This window comes from Uranotaenia lowii, unplaced genomic scaffold, assembly GCF_029784155.1.
Source record: "Uranotaenia lowii strain MFRU-FL unplaced genomic scaffold, ASM2978415v1 HiC_scaffold_819, whole genome shotgun sequence".
Classification (NCBI taxonomy): domain Eukaryota; kingdom Metazoa; phylum Arthropoda; class Insecta; order Diptera; family Culicidae; genus Uranotaenia; species Uranotaenia lowii.
Window position 1 is genome coordinate 7,777 of NW_026598777.1, and position 8,548 is coordinate 16,324.

General features: G+C 37.3%; 1 long non-coding RNA gene across 3 annotated transcripts; it reads left to right on the forward strand.

The window, feature by feature from the left end:
- The first annotated feature begins 1,902 nt into the window (after positions 1-1,902).
- On the forward strand, positions 1,903-7,189 carry LOC129760904 (uncharacterized). 3 transcript variants are annotated; one of them, XR_008740401.1, is made up of 7 exons: positions 1,903-2,788; positions 2,890-3,182; positions 3,235-3,469; positions 3,673-4,278; positions 4,658-4,931; positions 5,394-5,555; positions 6,453-7,189. It is a non-coding gene; the product is annotated as an uncharacterized LOC129760904 (long non-coding RNA). The 3 variants fall into 3 exon arrangements; XR_008740400.1 differs by lacking the exon at positions 4,658-4,931 and having other exon boundaries at positions 1,903-2,255; positions 2,345-2,788; XR_008740399.1 differs by lacking the exon at positions 4,658-4,931.
- The last annotated feature ends 1,359 nt before the right edge of the window (positions 7,190-8,548 follow it).

Here is an 8,548-nt window from a genome sequence, read left to right on the forward strand (position 1 = left end):
CTTACCACTGCTTCCTCCTTCCGGAAGACCGGACAGCTTTTGCTGATCGGAGAGTGGGCTCCTCCACAATGGTAACAGTGAGCTGGGTTCGGACATTCCTGGGTGTTTTCGAGACTGTGTTTCTGTGAACATTTGAAGCACACCGCTTCGCTCGAACAGTGCTTACGGGTATGGCCGTAGGCAGCACAGCTGCGGCACTGTAACACGGACGGATAGTAAGTGCGAACACTTATTCTTAACATTCCAAAGAGTATGTGGTTCGGCCTATTGGTTCTTATGAACGTTAATATGAGTAGGGGAGTGTTTATAGTAGTACCGGTTTTCTTATCTTTGGTTGTTATTCTCTTTACGGCTGTAACACCCTCACGACTTAGTTCTTTCAGCAGGTCGGCTTCATCCCAGTCCTTAGTGTCAGGTTCATAGACAACACCTTTACTAAAGCTAAGTGTTGGGTGGTCTACTACTTCGATAGGGGTTCGTTCGTCATCCATGAGATGAGTCATCTTAAGCAGTTTGTTATAGACTTCCGGAGATCGCGTTCGCAAGACATATCGACTACCTTTTGCTTCTTTGACGGCGGTAACTAGATGACGGTTTCCATAACCGACAGCTGTTTCGACAGATCGCGAAATTAAAAACGGATTTTGTGGGAGCGAGTCGTCTTTCTTTTCCGTGTTGTCATCACTATCCGAAACTGTTCGCAGGAGCATTATGCGAAGAACACCATCGTTTTCGCTATTAGCCATCCACGGAGGAAATGAACCCCTGTCATCCGGTGGATCTGGATCATCGCCTGTCATGATAACCGCGCAGATGAGAGTTAAACTCTCAGCCACGAAAACGTTTTTTACGTTAGAGCGAAACTTATTTCACTTTTTCTTTTACTCGGGTTAACACAGAATGTAAACACAACAACTCTCTGTTTCGTTTTTGGTGATATTCAGGTAATGGGGTGAGAGTTCACATAAACCGCTTTTGTAATTAAATTCCGGGTGATATCGTCTTCAAAACTTTGAGGAAACAATGATTTATAAAGCTATTTTCCCAATGATTTGATGGAAAAACTTTCCGATTAATCGAGCGCCGATGTACACAAGTGGGTACCCGATCAAAAAACTGATTCCATTAAATGAAAATGTAAGTAAGAATTTTAAGTTATAAATAAATTTATTTCAGCAAACAAAAATGGCTTAATATAAAGCCTAGTCCACACTAGGCAACATGAACTGCGATTTTTGTTATGAGACGAACTTTGTTGTCTGTTGTTGTTGTTGGAAACCTGAGGCGCTCTCAGTGTCTCCCGAAGAAAATGGGAGACGCTGAGACCGTCTCGAGACGAACCGTCTCCTAGTGTGGACTAGGCTTAAAAATCCGAAACCCTTGCATGAAAATTTGCACATGTGTGCGTGTCACACTCTCGTATGATTCCATTAAACGTAGGCATACCTGCGAAAGAAACGTTTTGTCAAATCGTGTTATACCTATTAATGGAAATGTTCGGTTACAAGAGAACTTTAAAAAAAACTGTAACGAAAACAGTTTGATGACCAGAATACGTTTTCCACGAGCGTAGTTTGGACGTTATTTGTACCTTTTGCAAAACAGTTCTTCCATATAAGTGTATTCAGTTTTAAACAGTAACATAACTTAACGCCACATTCCACAGACCGTCGTTTTGGAATTCACAATTAGTGGAATGTTTTTTACGATGTCAGTTATCGTTTTCTAAAAGTTTTTTTTACGCTGTTTCAAATAGTTTTTTAACTATTATAGGAACTGTTTGGTAACAATATTTTGTTATTCGGGTTGCTATTCAACTCACCCCAAATAAGTCGCCATTTTCATCCTCGTCGTCAATGTAGTATCCAGAAAAGGTCGCACGCTACTCCCCTGTCAGGAACGTTCGCTCAATCGGACCGATTGCAAAACAGACATGGCGGCACTCGAATTCTAGCGGCTAGAATTCGATCGGTTTTCGGCTCGATTTCCATCCGTCTGCTCGATTGCTCGAAATCTAAACGGTATTTTCTTTTGCAAAGCATGATCAAAACGAAACAAACGTCTGCCATTTCATTCGTGTCGACGATTTCGACGTGTGAATTATTATTTTTTAGAAAATATGTTTCAAATCAGTGTTATCATTACAGTTTTTGTTATCTAATTGTTTGCTGAGGGCGGACAGTCTATCAGCTGGTATCAGCTGGACTCTTAATGGAATTTATAATATGTTATCCTAGATAGAATATTCGATACAGGTAAGTCGAAGCCGCCATTTGCCTTTTTCATTATTAGAATTGTAAAAATCGTGTCAATTCATTGCTCTTTTTGAACATTTCCCGTGTAGGTTGGAGGCTATCTTTGCATCGATTGGAGCGCTGCTTGTTAAAATTATCCGAGGTTTTGTGCATTTTTCTCATGAAAACAACAGTTTCATAGAATTGCGGGTTAGTATATTCTAATAAACCAGCTGCACCGAGTTGATTAGCGGCTCGGCAGCTCGCCGGAACTCATTTCCAACGATATTAGCTCCAGCGGAGGTTATTCGGGAAGCTTCAGTAGCGAAAAGTATTCCTCCAGCTCCCAAGATGCTCTTACGACAACGACGATTCCCCGCACCAGCAATCATTATTTGACTATCATCAGATTTTCATTCGAACCGAATGGATCGACCCTTGGATTCACCTGATTATCGGACGAAAATCGAACAGATTTAGTACCGTTTTCTATTCTGGGATCTATAGTATCGTCAACGCATCAATGACACTCAACGTCAACGCATCATCATTAGGTAAAATTTATGAATGATTTATTACATAAATGTATACATCATGAATAATAATTTATGTTTTCACAATAGTCTTTTCCATGTCTGGTTATGAATTGGAGCAGCAGAAACCTGGTTTGGCCTGATAGGAAGAAAAGCGTACGCCCTCTAGGACTTCGGTTGTAGCCGAAGAAAATTATTTTTCGCTCCACCAAAACCATTGGTTTCAAAATAACAATTTTGCCCTACTGGCTCGTCCAATTCCGAAGCCACGATATAAGTACACCGTGTTCCGAAGCAATCTTTAAATTGCCATCGGTAGAAGTCAATTTCCCTAGGACAAGCGATCACCTACCAATCAGTCGGCAATGGGAATACATGCAGTTAGCCGGTCAGTTGACACTCGGTGAAATCGTCCGTAAGTTGAATTTTCTTTATTTTGCGAGTTAAAACTAATATGTTTTTAAAAGGCCCAGCTGGATTTGGTAAATCTACAACGATCCTTCACTTGGCTCGCATTCTACTGGCTGAAAGTTTTCGGTAATCTGTGATCGAACTGAATTCCTCTAACGAAAGTGTCCCGGAACACGGCCAAGGGAGCTTAGCAAGTGAAATGAAGTCTCGATTAAAAGCCTATTCGAAAGAAAAACTTGCTGCCGCAGGGTGCGAAGAGTCTGGAATTCTCCTGAGATAAATAGTTGAAAGGTAGGTACGTGTTATTCGTGGTTATTTCGTAGTGTTTTTTCTCACAGTCGATTTTAGCTGATTGCAAACACTAAAATTCTCTTTTAAGTGAACTGAAAAGAGTTAATCAAAACTCATGTCTCAGTTGCTTTTCCAATTGCAGATTTTGTTTTCGTTAAACTTCCGCGTCAAATTATTTACCAAGATTTTTTTAATAATTTCAGTTGGCAGTTTTCGTTAATATTGATGAATACGGCATTACTACTGCGAATGATAAAACATCAAATTCAACTGCCCAAAATAATCTAGATGATTGCATTCTAAAATTTTCATATCATCAGCAGCAAGTTCCAGATCTTTCGTGGGCAGTTTGCGTAAAAACGATAGCGTCGTTTCTCAAAATTCGAAAATAGGACTAGGGGCTCTCGGAAGCCGGCCGGAAGGCAGCAAAATTTATCGAAAGAGAACTATCGCTCGATCGTCAATGAAAACTTCGAAATGGATCCCAAACCGAATATGGACAACCTATCCAAGCAAATCGAAGTCGAACACATACGGTCAACAGCAAGCCAGTTTTATAGATAGAACCACGTAGAACCATCGAACTATCGATAGCGGATATCTTATTTACAAGCTCCATAATTTCGACCCTACTTGGAAGGTGTTCTGTACTTGCATCCGCTAGCCTCATCCGGAGATTGTCAAAAATTGCAGTCGTCTATGAAAAGTTGAAGCGGCTGGATAATAGCGAGAAAAATGGTTTGCTCAGAAGGCTCAGTGGATGTTTGCTGGATAAGAAAGCGTTTCACGGGAGCCGATTTGACAAGAAGGTAAGTTTTTCGATAATTCCTGTAAAGCTTTACGTATGCATGAAATTTGCCATCTGAATCTAAATATTGACTTCTGAAAAGAGCATTTTAATAACAAAATTCAGATCTGCAATTTATCAGTCTATAATCGTTTTTTTTAGATTTAAATATTAAATCTGAATTTAAATTTGAGATATCAACTGACATCAATCATAAATCACAATTTGAAGTTCGAATCTGTAATTTGATTTTGTAATCTATATTTGAATTCTAAAACTGAAATCCGGATCCGAAACTCAAATCCGAATTCTCAACTCTTGTATAAATCTTAATTTTAAATTCAAATCTATTAAAAGCTATTAAATTTTTATGAACGAATGTCTTAAAATTTGTGTTTTAGACTCCATGGATCAACGCAGTGCGCTGATTCATCAGGTAGTTGTCTACGGAATCCGACCGATCGAGTAAGGCGAACTAGAACTTCAACTAGAGTATGACGAGGTTTCTAATTTGCAAAACGCAATAGAGTTACCCTTCCAGTATCGAACGCTTGATGATTTATTCGAACATGATCGTGAGGAATTATTTGATCGTTAACTTCTAGAGACGATGAATACCTACCGGATGCATGTTTTCCACCATGTGTGCACGGATTCACCGCAGTTTCTGCCTAAGTATGTGCTCACCTGCATTCTCAGATTATTAATTAAGTTCGTCAAATCTCCAAATCTCTGTTATGGAATGAATGTATTGCATGTGTTGATGTAAGTGTATTTTGGAAGAACGAGTCAATCAGGTGGGGCTATTTTAGTTACAAGTATTCCGGCATCTGTGTATATACCTGGCCAGCTGGCAACTGATTTAATATTCTTATTATATGGTCAGTTATAAGAGGGAACACATCTTACCTGTCGGCCACTTATGGGATTCGAAAACAAAAGATTTCTTTCCGTTACCGGGAATCGAACCCAGTACGCCTAGCATACCAAAACCAGACTCGCGACAGCCTATCCGCTAAACCACATCGGCGCTCTGGTGCACTTTTGTTCACAGTACTTTTTAAAATCCGATTTTTAGAAACATTAAATTTTCATAAATAAATGTTAATATTTCCTTTTTCGATGTTTCTTTTCCAGGTTGACAAAAATAGTTTCTTAACCAGAATAACCTGATCTAAGGCTGACACGGAGTTTGAATCATCGTTCAAGGGATGGTATAGCGGCATCACTATGAATGGCGCACTCAAGGCAGTTGCACCAGAAGGGTCTCGATAAGAACGGAAAATCAAGAGTCTTTAGGTAATACATTTCCGCTTATTGTTTCATATTTTTCGGTTAGATCTGAAATTTATATATGGAAGTAGAAGCTAGAAAGAGGATTATGATAAACAAGGTTAGGAAAGAGGTAGGGAAAATTCAACTATGGTAAGATATTGAACCCTTTGAAAATGATTCCGAGACGTTAGCATATGATACCATATTATTTGACACCATACTGCAACTGCTTGGTTGAATTGGAGGTTGGTATTCGCACTATTGTGCTTCAAGGTTCTATCATCTGATTTAAGGGTGCAAAGTAGAAGGTAGATAAAAAAAATTAAATTAAAAAAGAATATCTAAGGGCATAAAGCCGAAAGTTATTTTTTCTGAGTTATAGCCAATGCATATTATTTTCATTTTTAATATTTGTTCAAGTTACCCAGCTGCCTGTCGGCCACCTATTGTCATATCACTGTGGTAATCTCAAGAAAATCAAACAAACATGAACAGCAATGTAATACATATAATTCAAAATTGTTATCTATAAGCATGATTGAATACATGTTGGAAAATGTGTTCAGAATTCTAGTAAATAAGGTTAATTATTCCATTCCTTACTCAATGTTTTGGAAACTGAAATATAATATTTCTTCACTTTATTTTTAACTTTCATAATTATGCAGATTATTTAAATTTTCTGTTTTTTTGTTATTTCTTTATTTGAAACGGTTCATACCTTAAGGCTTTAAGGAGCCACACTCGTTGTGTTTGTTTACAATTGTTTGCTTAGGTCTAGATGGTCGCTAATATTCTGTTATTTCACATAAATTTGTAAAATAAATATTTTTTTTAAATTTATGACTTAAATAATTTTTATTTAAATTGCAATATTAAATTTGAAAAAAAAAAATCAATCGATGTTTCCATTCTTTTCAGATTTACAAAATTTTTCTGCCGAGCAACGCCGAACGGAACAACCTAATCTAACCTACCGTGCTGCAGGAGTTCGATCAAGACTGATGGATTCAAACAGGAAGTCAAACAGCAGAGCAGTGATTGCAGCCATTAAGAACTCGGCCTCAATGTTGACAGAGATCGAACAATTGGAACATACTATCCGAAACAACAAAATCTACCACAGCGATAACAGGAATCTCAAAATTTTATTTATTTAAGAGAACTGTTAGCGTTAAATTTAGATTTGATGAGAAAATATTTATTACCAGTAGTAAAGCAATTTAATTTTTTTCACACTTAGTATGGGCATCAGATTATATCATATGAGAATTATTACAGTTATTCAAAAAATGATTGGGATTCTTGCAAAGTAAGACTCGTCTCGTAGAAGCAGAAAATGGTAATTTAAGTATCTGCCAGGGAAATTATTCATAATTGTATGTACATTAAAAGATTAGATCAATTTTCAATGACATGTTAGCTATGAACATTCAATATACATAGTCATGGTTATTTAATTTAATGACAAAAGTTTTGTGTTGCAGTCAGGTTTTTTTTAAACCAAATATGCTTTGGAGCCATATTTCGGAACAACACAAAAAAACATTAAGGCAAATTAAATATTATTTTGTTTCACCCAAAGTCAAGAAACAGCAGAAGAAAAATGCGATAATTGATTTTGTAAATTTGACTTATTATTGGATTATTTAAATTGATACAATGGTTATATAAGATAATGATAATTAATTGTTGTATGATTGATTTAAAGTAATAATTATACATTGTTAGATTATTTATGTTGGTATTTTTTTTTTTTTTTTTTGATTTATGTTGGTATAATTATGATAAAGGATAATTGAAATTGAATGTAAACGCGTATTATGAGCAAAAAATAAAAATAAATAAGAGATAAAAATTTTGATATCTTCGAAAAGAAACAAGAAAACCCTGAAATATTGGCATCCCTGCCAACCGTGCTGAAATGCTCCGAAAAATCGTTCGGATTTGGTCCGAAATCGGTCCTGTTTTTCGGATGGATGCTATGGCAATCGACCCAGAATCGGTTTGAAAATTCGTTCGGTTTCGGTTCGAAATCGGTCCTTTTTTTCGGATGGACGCTATGGCAATCGGCTCAGAAACGGTTCGAAAAACCGTTCGGTTTTGGTCCGATATCGGTCAATCGTTTCGGATGGATTGTATGGCAATCGGCCCAGAAATGGTTCAAAAACCGTTCGGTGTCGGTCCGAAAACGGTCCGCTTGTTTTGACATTTGATCTGCTCGAACTGGTTGAATAACTTATCGTCGTCCGAAAAAGTGTTTCATTTTCGCGCGATTTTCTACTAAACTCGGCCCGATTTCTTATACGATTTCGGACCGATCGAGCAGATGTACGGACAAAAATCGGGCCGATTTCAGGCGATTTTTCCTGTCTGGGTCGTTGCTCGTACAGAATAAGACTGTCTCCCCGGAGTCTCGGCTGCAGTTACTCACACTCGCTGCTTACACAGAGGCATGGATATTATAATTCACAGGGTCGTATTCATGGGGGTGATATCTACAGGGTTGTCCTCAGTGGTACGATACTACAGAATTCAGATTCAGAATTCAGATTCAGAATTCAGATTCAGAATTCAGATTCAGAATTCAGATTCAGAATTCAGATTCAGAATTCAGATTCAGAATTCAGATTCAGAATTCAGATTCAGAATTCAGATTCAGAATTCAGATTCAGAATTCAGATTCAGAATTCAGATTCAGAATTCAGATTCAGAATTCAGATTCAGAATTCAGATTCAGAATTCAGATTCAGAATTCAGATTCAGAATTCAGATTCAGAATTCAGATTCAGAATTCAGATTCAGAATTCAGATTCAGAATTCAGATTCAGAATTCAGATTCAGAATTCAGATTCAGAATTCAGATTCAGAATTCAGATTCAGAATTCAGATTCAGAATTCAGATTCAGAATTCAGATTCAGAATTCAGATTCAGAATTCAGATTCAGAATTCAGATTCAGATTCAGAATTCAGATTCAGAATTCAGATTCAGAATTCAGATTCAGAATTCAGATTC